The sequence below is a fragment of the Anser brachyrhynchus genome, assembly GCF_964034855.1.
Source record: "Anser brachyrhynchus genome assembly, chromosome: 1".
NCBI lineage: Eukaryota > Metazoa > Chordata > Aves > Anseriformes > Anatidae > Anser > Anser brachyrhynchus.
The window spans coordinates 25,667,395-25,681,644 of NC_137694.1; the positions used below are offsets into that span (position 1 = coordinate 25,667,395).

The 14,250-nt window shown below is 35.2% G+C and overlaps 1 long non-coding RNA gene across 1 annotated transcript in view; it reads right to left on the bottom strand.

The window, feature by feature from the left end:
* Positions 1–593: 593 nt before the first annotated feature.
* Positions 594–14,250, bottom strand: part of LOC308194813 — a 29,275-nt gene continuing 15,618 nt past the window's right edge. The window contains exon 3 of the long non-coding RNA XR_013950885.1: positions 594–2,506. This is a non-coding gene — a long non-coding RNA (uncharacterized lncRNA). The remainder of the gene's footprint in view (positions 2,507–14,250) is intronic.

The window sequence follows — 14,250 nt, forward strand, 5'->3', positions numbered from 1 at the left end:
CAGGAAGAGATTAACACCTTGTCCAACTGCATCTTGAAAACATCAAACATGGGGAACTCTACGTGTTCCTGGGTAGGTTCCAAAGACTGATTGTTCTCATTGTGAAAAATTTCTTTTTTTTTTTTTTTTTTGTGTCTTTCTTTTCAAGACAAAACCTCTCAAAATGCAACTTGTACCCATTGCCCTTTGTCTTCTCCATGTGCTTCCTTAGAAAGAGAAAGCCTCTGCCCTCTTTGTAGCTACTCTTTAAGTACTGGAACACTGTGAAAAGACCTAACTTCTTCAATAGTCTTCACAGGACAGTTTCCCCAGCCTTTTGATCATCTTCATGGTCCTTTTTTGGTCACTTTCCAGTCTATCTACAGACTGTCTTTGTTCTATTCTTTACATTGAAAAAATTACAATCCTATAGTAGAACACGAATTTACCTGCTCAGGGCAGACTACTAAACAAGTTGCTAGATTCTATTTTATTGTAAACATCACTTTTACAATGTGATTTTCTAACTAAATATGCTGCCCTTCCACAGGCAGGCAATCCTGCATATCCAGGTAACTGCAATACAACTTGTATGGCAGCATCTCTGTCAGAGGTGTATTCCTTTTGATACAGCTCTCTGTGACAAAAACATATCTATTTTGATTGTTGCTGTTTTTTGTTGTTATTGTTGTTACTTACCTTTAGCTGAGTACATCTTAGTTGCTGGTATCAGCTGGCCAATACTGAAATTGTTGCTTTCATAAAGTCAGAATGGTGCTTAACTTCCTATGTAATTCAACTTCTATTAGCAGCTATTTAATTGAAGTTCTTCATACTGTGTCAGGTATTCTGACTGGGAAGTTTTTTTTTTTTTTTTTTTTTTTTTTTTCTAGAAAATTACAGCTGCTTCATTCAGGTTGCTTACATCTGTAGCAGAAGGTCACGTATTAGGTACAAGTTGAATGGTGACACCTGAGAGATTGTAGCATTTTATTGATTTATGTAGTAAAGTCCAGTTCAGTGTGACAAAACCTACAGTGACAAATAACTGGGGCTCTTCTAACATATTTGCCAGCCTAGCCTAAGATTTAGATCTTAAGGACATAGTCATCCTATAAGTCAATGTTATTATAATGTTTTCCGAGGTGCTGAAAGTCTTCTATTTCTCAGCTAATAATTCTGAACTGGGAGTTATTTACCGCACACTGAGCAGACTATGTTCTGTATAAAGCATAGCCAAAAAAGGCTGGTTAAGCACTCACTATGGATCCTGATGATATTCACTCATTTCTTTTTCACCCTTCCTCTCACGTTGAGAGGATTTGAATGTGTCTTTTCCAAGAGAGTGATTTAAGCATGAGAGTCTCCTTGGGTTAGCCTCTCATATTTCTTAAATCTGTTTCACTTGTACTACAAACTTTTTTCTAAGACAGGAATACTCCTCTCATCTGTCTAAGGTCTAAAATGTAGAGTAAATCTCTTGTCTAACTACATTTTAGTTCCAACTAAGTGTTCGATCAAGGAGATACATTTTGCACAGGGAAATATACCCACACAGTTTTCTTTTGGATGGGTAGAGATACCAGCTCAGATCTCTCTGACCAAGAAGGAATTTGTATAAGGAAAATGAATTTCATCCTAGGTGAAAAGGAGCTATTGGACTACTCAGTGGTTGGATAAAGGGAGGAGAATGTAATAGCACAGAGGACCTCTGAAAAATGGCTGACTTAGGTGTACTTTTAGCATTTTGCCATTACCATGCATTAGCTTACTTAATCCCAAGTGAAATGCTTTCTTCAGTCCTTATTAATACAAGAGTATAGTGATCATCCATGAAGCACCATGAATAAAAGAGAAAGTTCTTAGCTTACTGATAGCTGTTATGTTCAAGCATTGCTCCAAAAGCATTAAGAGATGTATCGGTTGGTAAGGTAGATAGAGAGTACATTTAACACTTTCAAAACTGGCAGGGACGCTAGTTTTCCCATTTCTTGAGAATTCCTCAGCACCCCTATGCTGCAGTCTTTGGGAGATTACTTCGTGCTTTTGTAACATAGGCTTTATATTAAATAATGTTTTCCCTAACAAATTCTTACTTTCATGGATTTTTGTATATGACAAATGTGTTAACACTAGAATTAGATAGACAGTATTCTACTCATGCTTGGCTCTTGCTAAATTTTTGGTTACATATATACTTCCTAGGTTACCTGCTCCAAGTCTAGTCATAGGGTGAGTGGAGTCTTTTGGAAATATCGTGAAGTTACATCCAATAATCTGTTGGAATCTCTGCATCCCATGCTACATATGAAAAAATCAATAATGAAATGATGATGCTATTCAACCTTTGACAATATTCTTTATTGGAGGAAAGCAAGCAAACACAGCAGTATCTCTCAGACTTGTTTAGGACTTCTGCGAGTGGTCTCAAGGTCTGCTGTGGGTTCCTGTCTTGAGAATACTTTGATGTCTGATATCAAAATTATTGTTTAATCACCTCTGTCATTATCCATGCATAGGTATTTTTCTGTGAAAATAAAACAGGAGGCATTTTGCTATTGCCACAAAGCATTTGCTGTGTTTTGACGGCACAGTGCACAATGCATTCATTCATGTGGGTGCAGGAGCTGTGCAGCTGCATGACAGCCCTTATCCCATGGCATCTGACTTAAGCAGGAGAAGGTAAAGAGTGTTGTTTCCTTAACACTTATGCTAAATCTATTCCTGTTCCAGTAAGTGATATCTGGTTCTGTATTATCATTCTTATCTTTTTTCTTTTTTTTTTTTTTAATTTTCCAAATACAAATAACAGAATGCACCTGGAGTTGCTGTCTGACTCCTTTTGTACTCAGCCTAAGAAATACTTTGTCCCATGAATAACTTTGTCCCATAAACAACTTCTACCAAGTCATCTTTTATCATGGTGGTCAACCAGGTTTCTTCAATGTTTCTGGAACTTAAGCATAGTAAGCATATACTGTCAATCCTTGTTTCTTATTATATTTATTTATTTATTAAAACAAACAAACAAACAAAAACAATGCAAACCAAACCAAACATCTTCTTATGCTTGGAACTAAACACAAATATCTAACTTTGTTTCTCTGAGCCCGTACTGTATTAACCCGATTTTCACAGCTGTCTGCTTTGAATAAATATTGTTCTTTTTTATTTTATTTTATTATTATATATATTATATTATATTATATTATATTATATTATATTATGTTATGTTATGTTATGTTATGTTATGTTATGTTATATTATATTATATTATATTATATTATATTATATTATATATTTTTTTTCCTGGCATTACTGCAGGAGTTGCCCCATGTTCATTTAAAATGCGTGATATGGCCTGTTCAGTTCAACACTGATATTGTTCTATGTTTCATTCTGAATATCTTCTCCCTTGGAATGTAAAATCATCCTGTAATGTACACTGATAACAGCAGTGTTATCTCCAACTTCTTTGGGCAGCCTCTATATTGACAGGAAAATGTTTATTTTATGATACTTCCACCAGTCCTCCTTTCTTGCTGCTGTTCACAGTTTCCAGCTGTTGCTTGGAATCTTGCTCCCTCCTCTACAGCTTTACTGTTCTTTTCTCTTGTGAAGAGATATTGTTCTCCCCATCTCTACTTTTGCTCTATTTCTGTATTATGAGAACGCTCCTGTTGCTATTTCAGTTTTGCTTTGCTCATCTTCTGTGTATTGAGGCCACCTGACACCAGACTTCTGGCTTGGAAATTGTAAGTAACATTGCCCGTGCTTGGATCTGAATGACAGTGTCTCTTCTGAGAATCTGTCTCCTTTTTATATGTACAGCTGTTCTTTCTCTTATGAGTTTTCTTTTGAAGTCCACTTATCGGCAGCATTCAGCAAAGCTATCAACTGCTTTTGTGAAAGCTTCATTCTTTACTTTTATTCCTAGCATTTTAATATAAGAAGGGATCTTGTGTGAAACTTTTTCCTGAAAGAGGCCACTAGGAATAACAGATTACCCCAGCTTTTGAGATATGCTTTCCTGTCCTGCAAACCTAGACAAAATAATTAGAAAGGAGCCGATAGCTGTATCTTATAAAATTCTTTAATAATAGCTTGTTTCCTAACTACATTACAAGTTCTCAGTCAACAGCTTGCCACTGTCAGTAGTTCTACTTGAATTGGCTTCTCTGACCTAATAATGAATATCTGTCCTCTGGAAAGTTTGTCTAAGTTATTATCTTTGGGAAATTAGTCCAATAACACATAATGTAGTATAAACTAAGACAGGAAATTGTGACTTTTATTATAAAAAATTGTTTTCTCCAAATAGAGCATATTAAAATCAAGGAGGGTAACTAACTTGTTCTGACACCAATACACATGAGAACAACGTGCTGTATAGACCTGATGGTATGTAATAATGTTATTTAAATCTGGATCATTAACATTCTTTACATTTTTGTCATCTTCAGAAGACAACAAGCTTATTATGGAATAGAATATTGAATTTGGAGAATTGCTATTCTAAGAAATAACAAAACTGATTAACATCCCATATTGTAGTTTCCTAAAATAAGTACACTAACTAGTTAGCTATTACAAACAAGGTAGTAATATTCAGTGAAGATAAATTACTCTAAATATAAGTGAAAAATAACTTTAGGGAAAAAAATGTTCTTAATCTAAAATTCATTTTTTAGAATGAAATTTTCAATGTTATTGCCTGAGTTTTTCAGGAAAAATGGAAACTGAAAGAATAAAATACATGTTTCTTTTTAATTTTGGTGAACAGTATATAATAAAACATTTTTGAAAACAAAATATTTTTAACAAATGTATTTTTCTTGAACAATTGTTTTCTAGATTTGTTTTCTGCTTCTGAATTAAAAAAAGCAGAACCAAATCCATAATCAGGTATTTCAGAAATCACTTTTCCAAGAATGACATTTTTAAATGGATCTAACACTCAACATTTTAAATAAATGTCATCTTTTGCAAGAAACACAGTCCAACCCAGTACCTATTGCACTCAGAGAAAGTATATGATTCATGAGTCATGTAACAATTTCAGATGCAAGTTTTATAGTCAAGATCATCCTCAAAGTGAAGCTAACTTCAAAGTTAGATTAGGTTAGGTTTTACAATATACTGCTTTACAGGAAGACTTTATACAGTATCTAGACATCTAGATAGGCTTTATATCTGAGTACTTTTTACATATATCTTGGGGCTCAAAATATGACTTACTACTGGCATGGAAAGTGAAGTTGGCTTCACATGTCTTTTCCAATTGTGAAAGTGTTCTGTTTGAATATCTGAGGAAAAAAGGTTTTACTCTTTGGTATCCAAATAAACACTAATTTCAACACAGTTCATATTCTTAAAATTATTATTATTATTAATTATTAATTATTATTATTATTAAATAAGTTGGGTTCGGTTTTGAAGCCTGCTGAACATGTATGAATGAAAATAATAAACATAAGGATGTCCTTTGCATTTTGTTCAAATACTTCACTTCACTAGATTCTGCATGTAAGTATGTTGAAGAAGGGAACAGAGAAGAAACAGCTGTGGAGAAACTTCTTTGTCATTCCTGAGAGTTGAATGAGAAGTAGGAGTGTGGAGTCAGGGTTGTGTGACTGTCTGGAGTACTGACGTAATTGTGGAGGGAGTACAATCTGGTTCAGACCTGTGCACTGAGAGGACAACAAACAAGATTTGTACTATGCAGTCTTACTCTGAGTGACTTCTTTTGGTGCACCAGCTACCACAGCAATCAACTTTTGCACATAACCTTATGACTCAAGTTCCATTAAAATATGCACAAAAAATTGTACATCTATACCTATATATATATAGGTATAGATTTTTACATATACATATAAAAATCTTTCTGAATGTACCCTACAGAAAGACAGTGAAGAATTTTAAAGGTGTCATAGGGCACAAAGATTGAACCTTAATTAGAATTGCTATTTTGAATCTTATCTAATGATGCAAAATTAGGTGAGAGAACATGGCATTCCTGTTGTAGTTCCTAGCTTCGTATGTTCTAGGAGCCTCTAATAAAGTTTTGTCTAACTTGAATATGACCTGTGTATTCTGGAAAGGAAACAATGTTCAGATTAAGCTCCTTAGTCTTCATTTTTTTTTATATTCAAAATGTCTGCTAAATAAAATAATCTTTGTGGAGTGTTTAAGGAACCTAAGAGAGATCCTAGGAATACATTTTCCCTAAAGTGAGTTGATTTGTTAGTTGATATATGTATGACTGAGGATTTAGTTTGAGACTCTGAGAACCTGATCATTGGCACTTGTCTGAAACTCCCTTTATACACGTAAGGATGTTATTTTATCATTCCATAATTTCTTTCAATTAGCAAATATATACACAGCTTAAGAGATATTTTGGGAAATGACATGGCAAAGCAGTCACTACAAAAAAAAAAAAATCCATGTACTTACGGTAACTTATGTAGTTTGTCAAAAACACTTGAACTATTGAGTGAAGCTAATGGTATTTGCAAGTATATTTTTAGTCCATTGAAAATGACAGTCAATTCAAGGTTATTGCATAAAATGGAATCATAAGCAAAGATTACTTGGTGGAGATAAAAATGTCAAATAAATAAATAAAAAACGAATGGATATGAGCAATATGAAAAAGTTAACAGATTTGTGCCAATAAAAAATGCCTATTTCTTTGACCCTCGTTGACCACATTGCCTAGTGACTATATAAAAAAATTAGTTATTGGCTTCAATAGCACTATTTGAATTCATGCAGGCAAGAATTTCAAATTGAAAAAAATCATAAATATCATTCATGAATGTTTTCTTACACAAATGGAATTGTAAACCTATTTCTTGTCTCCACACATTTTTCACCTGCATTCCATTTTAAAATATTATTTCAAGCTACCATTATAATATGAATAAATTTAATAATTCATTATAATTTATTCTTATAAAGGAAATTTTATGTTTTATTTCTTATAAAAATATTCTTTTATGTATATTCTTATGTAAGAAACATTTGTCTTGTTAATTTATTTTTTTTTTCTTGTCCTCAGTTGGCACGTGAAGCATGAGGGGCTTATAAAATAAGAATTATCTACTCACTAAGACAGGTTATTTATCAAGTATACAATCACTGAAAACATAAAGGCATTAATTTCTTTCTCACTTTTGTTTTCTTTTTTTTTTTTTTTCTGTTCAAATTCTCTAGCTAGATCTGAGACAATTGTAATGCGATCACTTATTTACTTTGTGTATAGTAAGATTAACTAATGATTTGGTCTATACTCAAAACTCCAAAATATAAACGTAAACTGGGCTTGCCAAAAGGAAATGGTACCAGATTAAGCTTAGATCTTTTCATATTAAACCAGATCATTTTCAAAACAAAGGAAATAAAGTCTACTGCAAGTTTACATACTATGCTTCCTGTGTAGCATGACTATTATATAGTAATTATTTTGAAATTTATATGCTCAAACATAAGTAAGTCATCTGAAATGACATAACTTGGAAAACTTTTAGCTGAAGAACGTAAATATTAATGGAAGCACTGTAAAGCACTGTAACTAAACTGGTTTAGATACTTGCTAAAGAGTAGACACAAATAGAAAAACTTGGAGGGAGACTGCCAGTGAAAGTTCCTGGTATTGGTCATGAGAACAATGTCAGTTATTCTTCCAACTTGTCACCTTTGAAAAATAAGTAGAAGTATGAAATTCACTGATAACAACAGTATTGGGAAGATATTCTCAACAGACAGAATGTCATACTCAGAAATAAAATAAAATAAAATAAAATAAAATAAAATAAAATAAAATGAAATAAAATAAAATAAAATAAAATAAATAATAAAATAAAATAAATAAAATAAAATAAAATAAAATAAAATAAAATAAAATAAAATAAAATAAATAATTGGACAGACACTCCAGGAAGATCAGAAATAACAGATTAAAGATCCTTCATCTAAGGAAAAGCCTAAAACATCATTCTCTTTTCCTGCCTGTTTAGAGCATCTAAACAAAACCAGGCACTTTTCCTGGCCTTTTAAAACTACTGAGTCCCACTCAGTGAAGTAAATACTCTACATAGAGGAGGCCTAATTCTGGACTCTGATGGACTTCCAAACTTCAAAGTCTAGCACTGTTCAACATTTCCTACTAGCTGACGATGTGTCCCCCTGCTCAATGTAGGACTTCTCATGAAGTAAATTTGCATTCTCTTTTGATGTGCCAGCATAAGTTTTAGATATCCACATTGTTACAGCAAGGAACTGTTCTTTAAATGAGGCAGTAAATAATTGCTCAGACAACACAGCTTCCTGAGGTGTCTTTCAGCAGCTGTATATGGTTGTGTAAGTGTTCCTAGTCTGTTTCAAAGAAACTGTATCAGATGAGGGTAAAAAGAAGAATGTATTTTAAATTAATATATTTCTCCTGCATGAGATGAACTCATCAGATCATACAGGCTGCAGTTCCATGATGCAGAAGCTTTAGCAATAACTGAAGTTTAAGACATTTCTGCCTTTCCACCCCTTACTATTCAATCCCAGTTCTGCTCTGTATGGCTTATTGCTCATTTGTACTGCAGGATTGTTAGTCAGCCCAGTCATTTCCATGCTCTTGTTCACACAGCTGCATTGGTCTGGATTACAAACAACCCTGCAAGTGAAATAAAAACTGTTCTTTTGTTTGTAATCTGGGTCTCTTTCATGATGAGTTCAGGGAAAAATGTCACAAGCAGATCAGCAACAGACTGCCAGGACATGGAAGTGAGAATATTTTATGGAATCACAAATTTACAAAATGGTTGAGGCTAGCAAGGACCTCTGGCTGTTATCTGGTCCAACCCCTTACTCAAGGAGTGACCCAGGACCATGTCCAGGTCTTTTGAATGTCTCTAGCATGGAAGATTCCACAACCTCTCTGGACACCCTGTACCAGTGCTCTGTCACCTTCACAGTAAAAACAAACAAACAAACAAACAAAAATCAATCAATCAAACAAACAAACAAACACTTCAATGTCATTAAATATTTTGTGTGATGAAAGCCTGCTCTAAGATAGATCTAAGAAGTTTTAGGCATTCACAACTGCCTCTCTGCTCATGTCTTATCATTAAGGACAGCGAGACTGTCTGTGTAGCACTACTTATGTCAGTCTCTCTGGATGCACCTATACTAGTAAATTCAAGTATGCTGAGGAATGCTTCCTTGCATGAAAATGCGATCATCCTTGCTTTGGCAACTCTCAGCATATTTCCTGAAAATTACTTGGCCTGTTTCAACAACTGCTGTTTCTCAGCAACTCCCCAGCATGGTCTGTCAGCCAGAATAGTGCAGGAGCATACCCAATGGGCAGTTTGCCTCTAGCTACCCAGCCTTGGAAATTTATTAGTGTAGATGCCAGCCATTCTGTGAATGATCTCAGGGCCCTTAATATTCTCAGATGCGTTTGACTTCCGAGTGGTCTGTGTCTGCAGGATATCTGAATGTGTGTTCAGCATTGTGACCTAAACTTTAGTACATGAAACTGTTTTGCATGCCCCTGACTCCAGGCTTGGTGCACAATGTGTGTTAGGATACCAGTGAAGGCAAGGAAGTTGAAACTAGCTTCTTGTCTTGGATTCTAAGAATATTTTCACTAACTCTTTCCTTTTAGAACTTATCCAGGTTCGGTTTTGTTTTTTGTTTCTCTCTCTGAATGTTAGCCCTCTGGGCATGAAAAATCTTTTTTTTTTTTTTTTTCTAATTACGTACAACAGAGCAGATAAGTGACTCAGATACGTGATTAAAAATAAATAAAAAAGTTTTAAATAAATAAGTTTGCTTATTTTAAAGCAAGGCACAACTTTTAATGATTTTTGCCTTCAAAAATACTGTACAATTTAGGGAAAAAAAAAAGGTCTGTGCAGATATTTTTGATTGAAAACTGCAATTACTATTTGTATTTCCAGTGAATCTATTTCAGAGGGAAAATGAGAAAGTATGCTTTTTGGAATTTCTATACTCATTTTTAATTTTATCTGCAATCGAGACCTCCTGCTGGCCTCCTTCTTTGTATTTTTCTCAATTCATTGTATAACTGATCTGGGGAGAGAACAAATCACTAGGTTTGGAATGCTGATGAATTTCTGATTTTTTGCTGTATGCCTCTTTAGCACAGTTATCTTACACTTAATTATATATTCAATTATAAAAAATATATAATTCAAAAAGGTACATTAATAAAATAAGGTACTTCTGTTTTAATAAAATGAAGACGTATTGCTCTTATAAGATCTGCAGGACATTATAAGAGTTTGAAGTTATACTACCATAAAAGTGCTGTTTTATGAAAATCTAAGTAACAAAAACCAGGAACTATATTAAAATAATGATTATGATTAGAGAAATCTCTTTACATTCTTGTTTTTCTTGTTGCTTGGTTGAAGGTACAAATGGTTAATTATATAAATGTGTTACTTTATAGCTTACTGAAGCAAGAAATAACAGTCCTCAGCTTCTTGTTCTTTTATTCATAACTTGCAGCTGTCTTTGTATCACAGACACTTTAGAAACTTTTCTTTTGAGGCCTTAAATTATTTTGCTATATTTTTAAACTTCTCTAAGTAGGTTGTGTTATTTATACTTTTATCATAGTCCCTGAGTTCCAATATAAATGAAATTCTCCGATATTTCTCTTTTCACTAACCTGTTCTGTTCAGCTAATTGTTGTATGATAGCTTCCAATGTGGTGTGTCATCCAAAGTGAACACATCACATAGAAAAAAAGATACCAGACTACTGTCTTCTCTTAGTGAAACTAGCTATTGATTAAGGTTGTTTTTGTCCTTTGCTTTATTTCTCTTTCTTACTGCAACAGCAAGGAAATGTAAGGTGCATGGTTATTGATTGGCTGATTATAGGCTTATGTGTAGCAATTCTATTTTAAAATATTTGTTTTTCTAAAAATGTTTGTGCCATGGACTGACAATTACATTAGCCTAGCAGGAAACATACTTTTAAAAATGTGGAATGTCCATGTCTGCAGTATTTTTACAACATAAATAAAAATGTGGCATGAGTTATAAAACAAGGAATTGTACATCCATGAAAATTGAATATAATAACCATATATTTTTCTTCAGATCATATTCAAATTATTTGTTGCTGTTGTTGTTTTCTCCATGGGCTTAAATTCTTAGGAGTGACTTCCTTTTAAATGTTTTTTATGTAAAGCAAAAGCAGTAGAGAGAAAACATGTTTTTTCTCAACAATTTTCAATACAAAATGCAGTACTTGTGAAAGGCTTAGAATTAGCATGTTTGAATGAAGATTAAAAATACTATAATAAATATTACTCTTTGTGGTTCCATAAAAGAACAGCACGCTTTCAAATTAGTTTAATGCTTATGGAAAGAATGAGACTGACTGGTTCAGAACCAAAACTCTTATTTATTGTCACTGATTTTGTACAGAAGAGTCAAAATAGGAGTCCTTCCTGAAGCAAGTGTCTTATGTGTAATATGGGTAAGGATTTCCACACATTTTATCTTTTCATTCTCTGCAGAATCAGCCAATGAGATTGTTACTTGTGCAGATATTTAGTTCATATGGACATGTAGCTATCAGAAATTCAAAAGAGAACTGTGCCAGGAAATTAAATCAATAAGTTTGTATAGGCCATCAAACAAAAATTCATTAACTATTGACCCTTTTGACCACTCCACAGTGCCTGAAGGAGAAAAGTTGCATTCTTACTTCTCTGTGGTCCAGATAATGAAGTCATGCTACCCAGGACAATAAAAACACATATTAGTCTAGGAAAACATGCTAAAATCTCACTCATCTTCTTCAGATCCCCACAGAGCCACAAACTGTTTCAATATTCTGCCAAAGATACAACTTCTCATTTTACAGCTTTCAATTTTCTGAGATCTTCTACATTTGTATTATTTTCCTCTAACACTGAAAGTGGGTAGAGTAAAACATGCCTTCAAGTACTACTATTTATGCTTTCCAGGAATGTTAAAATTACTTACCTGTTCACCAAGTAGATAAGACTACATTGGCTGTTTAGCCCTTGATGGCCTAATGAGAAGCTAAGAAGATATTCCCCTCCTTTCTTCCAGACACATTCCTTCACGACAATAAAAACATCTAGTTTATCAAAGATAGCATAAAAATGTTTACACTATTAATGAAAAATTCAGCATGAAGAAGAAATTGACAACAGAGAAACACGTTGGGGGGAGAAGAAAAAAAAAGACTACTGATATAAATAAACAAGTAAGCACTTGTTAAAACATGCTGACTCTTTCACCATTCGAGACTAAAAGACACTGAAGAGACTAAAATAGTCTTGTATACTTAAACACCTTGTTCATGCATACATGAAATTTTATAAATTTCATGACTTGCCCCACAAGAAAGGCAACATGGTCCTGAAGACTGCAAAGAAACCAGGTGGTCAAAGCAGTGGCTCCAGCCACAGAATACATGGTCTGGGGCAGGATTGTGAATCCCATGTGTTGTCTCCCCTAGTGACCCCAGACACCTTCAGTCTGGAGGATGGGCAAAGAATGCCCAGTTCTTGTCTCATTCATATTCCTTCTATGTCTAACAAGTGGGTGCTACCGTCATTGGTGCTAGCACTCTGTGTTTCTTGACACCTTCATGACTTTCCCAGTGAAACAATATGTTGTTCATACTTATCATTCTTTGTTCCTATAACTGAGCTTCTCTCTTTTCATATAGGGTTAACTGAAGTTCATATGGAATCATAGAATGATTTGGGTTAGAAAGGACTTTAAGGATCATGTAATTCCAACCCCCCTCGCCATGGGCAGGGACACCCTCCACTAGACCAGGTTGCTCAAAGACCCATCCAACCTGGCCTTGAACACTTCCAGGGATCCCACAGCTTCTCTGGGCAACCTTTTCCGGTGCCTCACCACCCTCACAGTAAAGAATTTCCTCCTAATACCTAGTTTAAATCCACCCTCTTTTAGTTTAAAGCCATTACCATTTGTCCTTTTACTACTCTCCCTGACAGAGTCCTTCTCCAGATTTCTTGTAGGCCCTCTTTAAGGTGTTTCAGCTCTCTGATCATTTTCATGGCCCTCCTCCGGACCCACTCTAACAGACCCATGTCCTTTTTGAGCTGGGAACCCCAGAGCTGAACACAGTACTCCAGGTGGGATCTCATGACAGAAGAGTATAGGGGGAAAATTACCTCCCTTGACATGCTGGTCATGATTGTTTTGATGCAGAGCAGAATACAGTTGGCATTCTGGGCTGCAAGCACACACTGCCAGCTCATGTTGAGTTTTCATCAACCAACATCCCCAAGTCCTTATCCACAGGGTTGCTCTCAATCCATGCTCCATCCATTTCATATTTGTGCTTGGCCCAGATGCAGCACCTTGCACTTGGACTTGTTGAATTTCATAAGGTTTGCACTGGCCCACCCCTCAAACCTGTCAAGATCCGTCTGGATGGCATCCCTTCCCTCCAGTACATTGACAGCAATATACAGCTTCGTATCACTGGAAAATTTGCTGAGGGAGTACTTGATCCCACTATCCATGTTGCCTACAAATATGTTAAATAGTGCCAGTCCCAATACTGATCACTGAGTAATATCACTTGTCACTGGTCTCCACCTGGACATCAAGCTGTTGACTACAACTCTATGAGCACAACCACCCAATCAATTTCTTATCCATTGAGAGGTCCATCTGTCAAATCTGTCTCTGCAATTTAGAGACAAAAATGATGTGCAGGACAGTGTCAACTGCTTTGCACAAGCCCAGGTAGATTGTCAGCTGCTCTTCCCTTATCCACCAGTACTGGAACCCCTTTGTAGGAGGCCACCTAACTTGTTGGGAAAGATTTTCCCTTAGTGAAGCCATGTTGGCTGTCACCAATCACCTCGTTATTCTCCATGTGCCTTAGCATAGTTTTCAGGAGGATCTGCTCCATTATCTTAGACAGAGGTGAGACTGACCGGCCTGTAGTTTCCCAGGTCTTCCTTTTTTCCCTTTTTAAAAATGGGAGTCATGTCTTCCCTTTTCCAGTCACTGGGTACTTTCACTGGACTACCACGACTTCTCAAATATGATGGATAGTGGCTTAGCAACTTCATCTGCCAGTTCCCTCAGGACAGGACCCACGGATGCATCTCATCATGTCTGATGGACTTGCACATGTTCAGGTTCCTTAGATGACCTCAAAACTGATCTCCTCAAGTTGGCAGTTCTTCATTGTCCCAGTCCC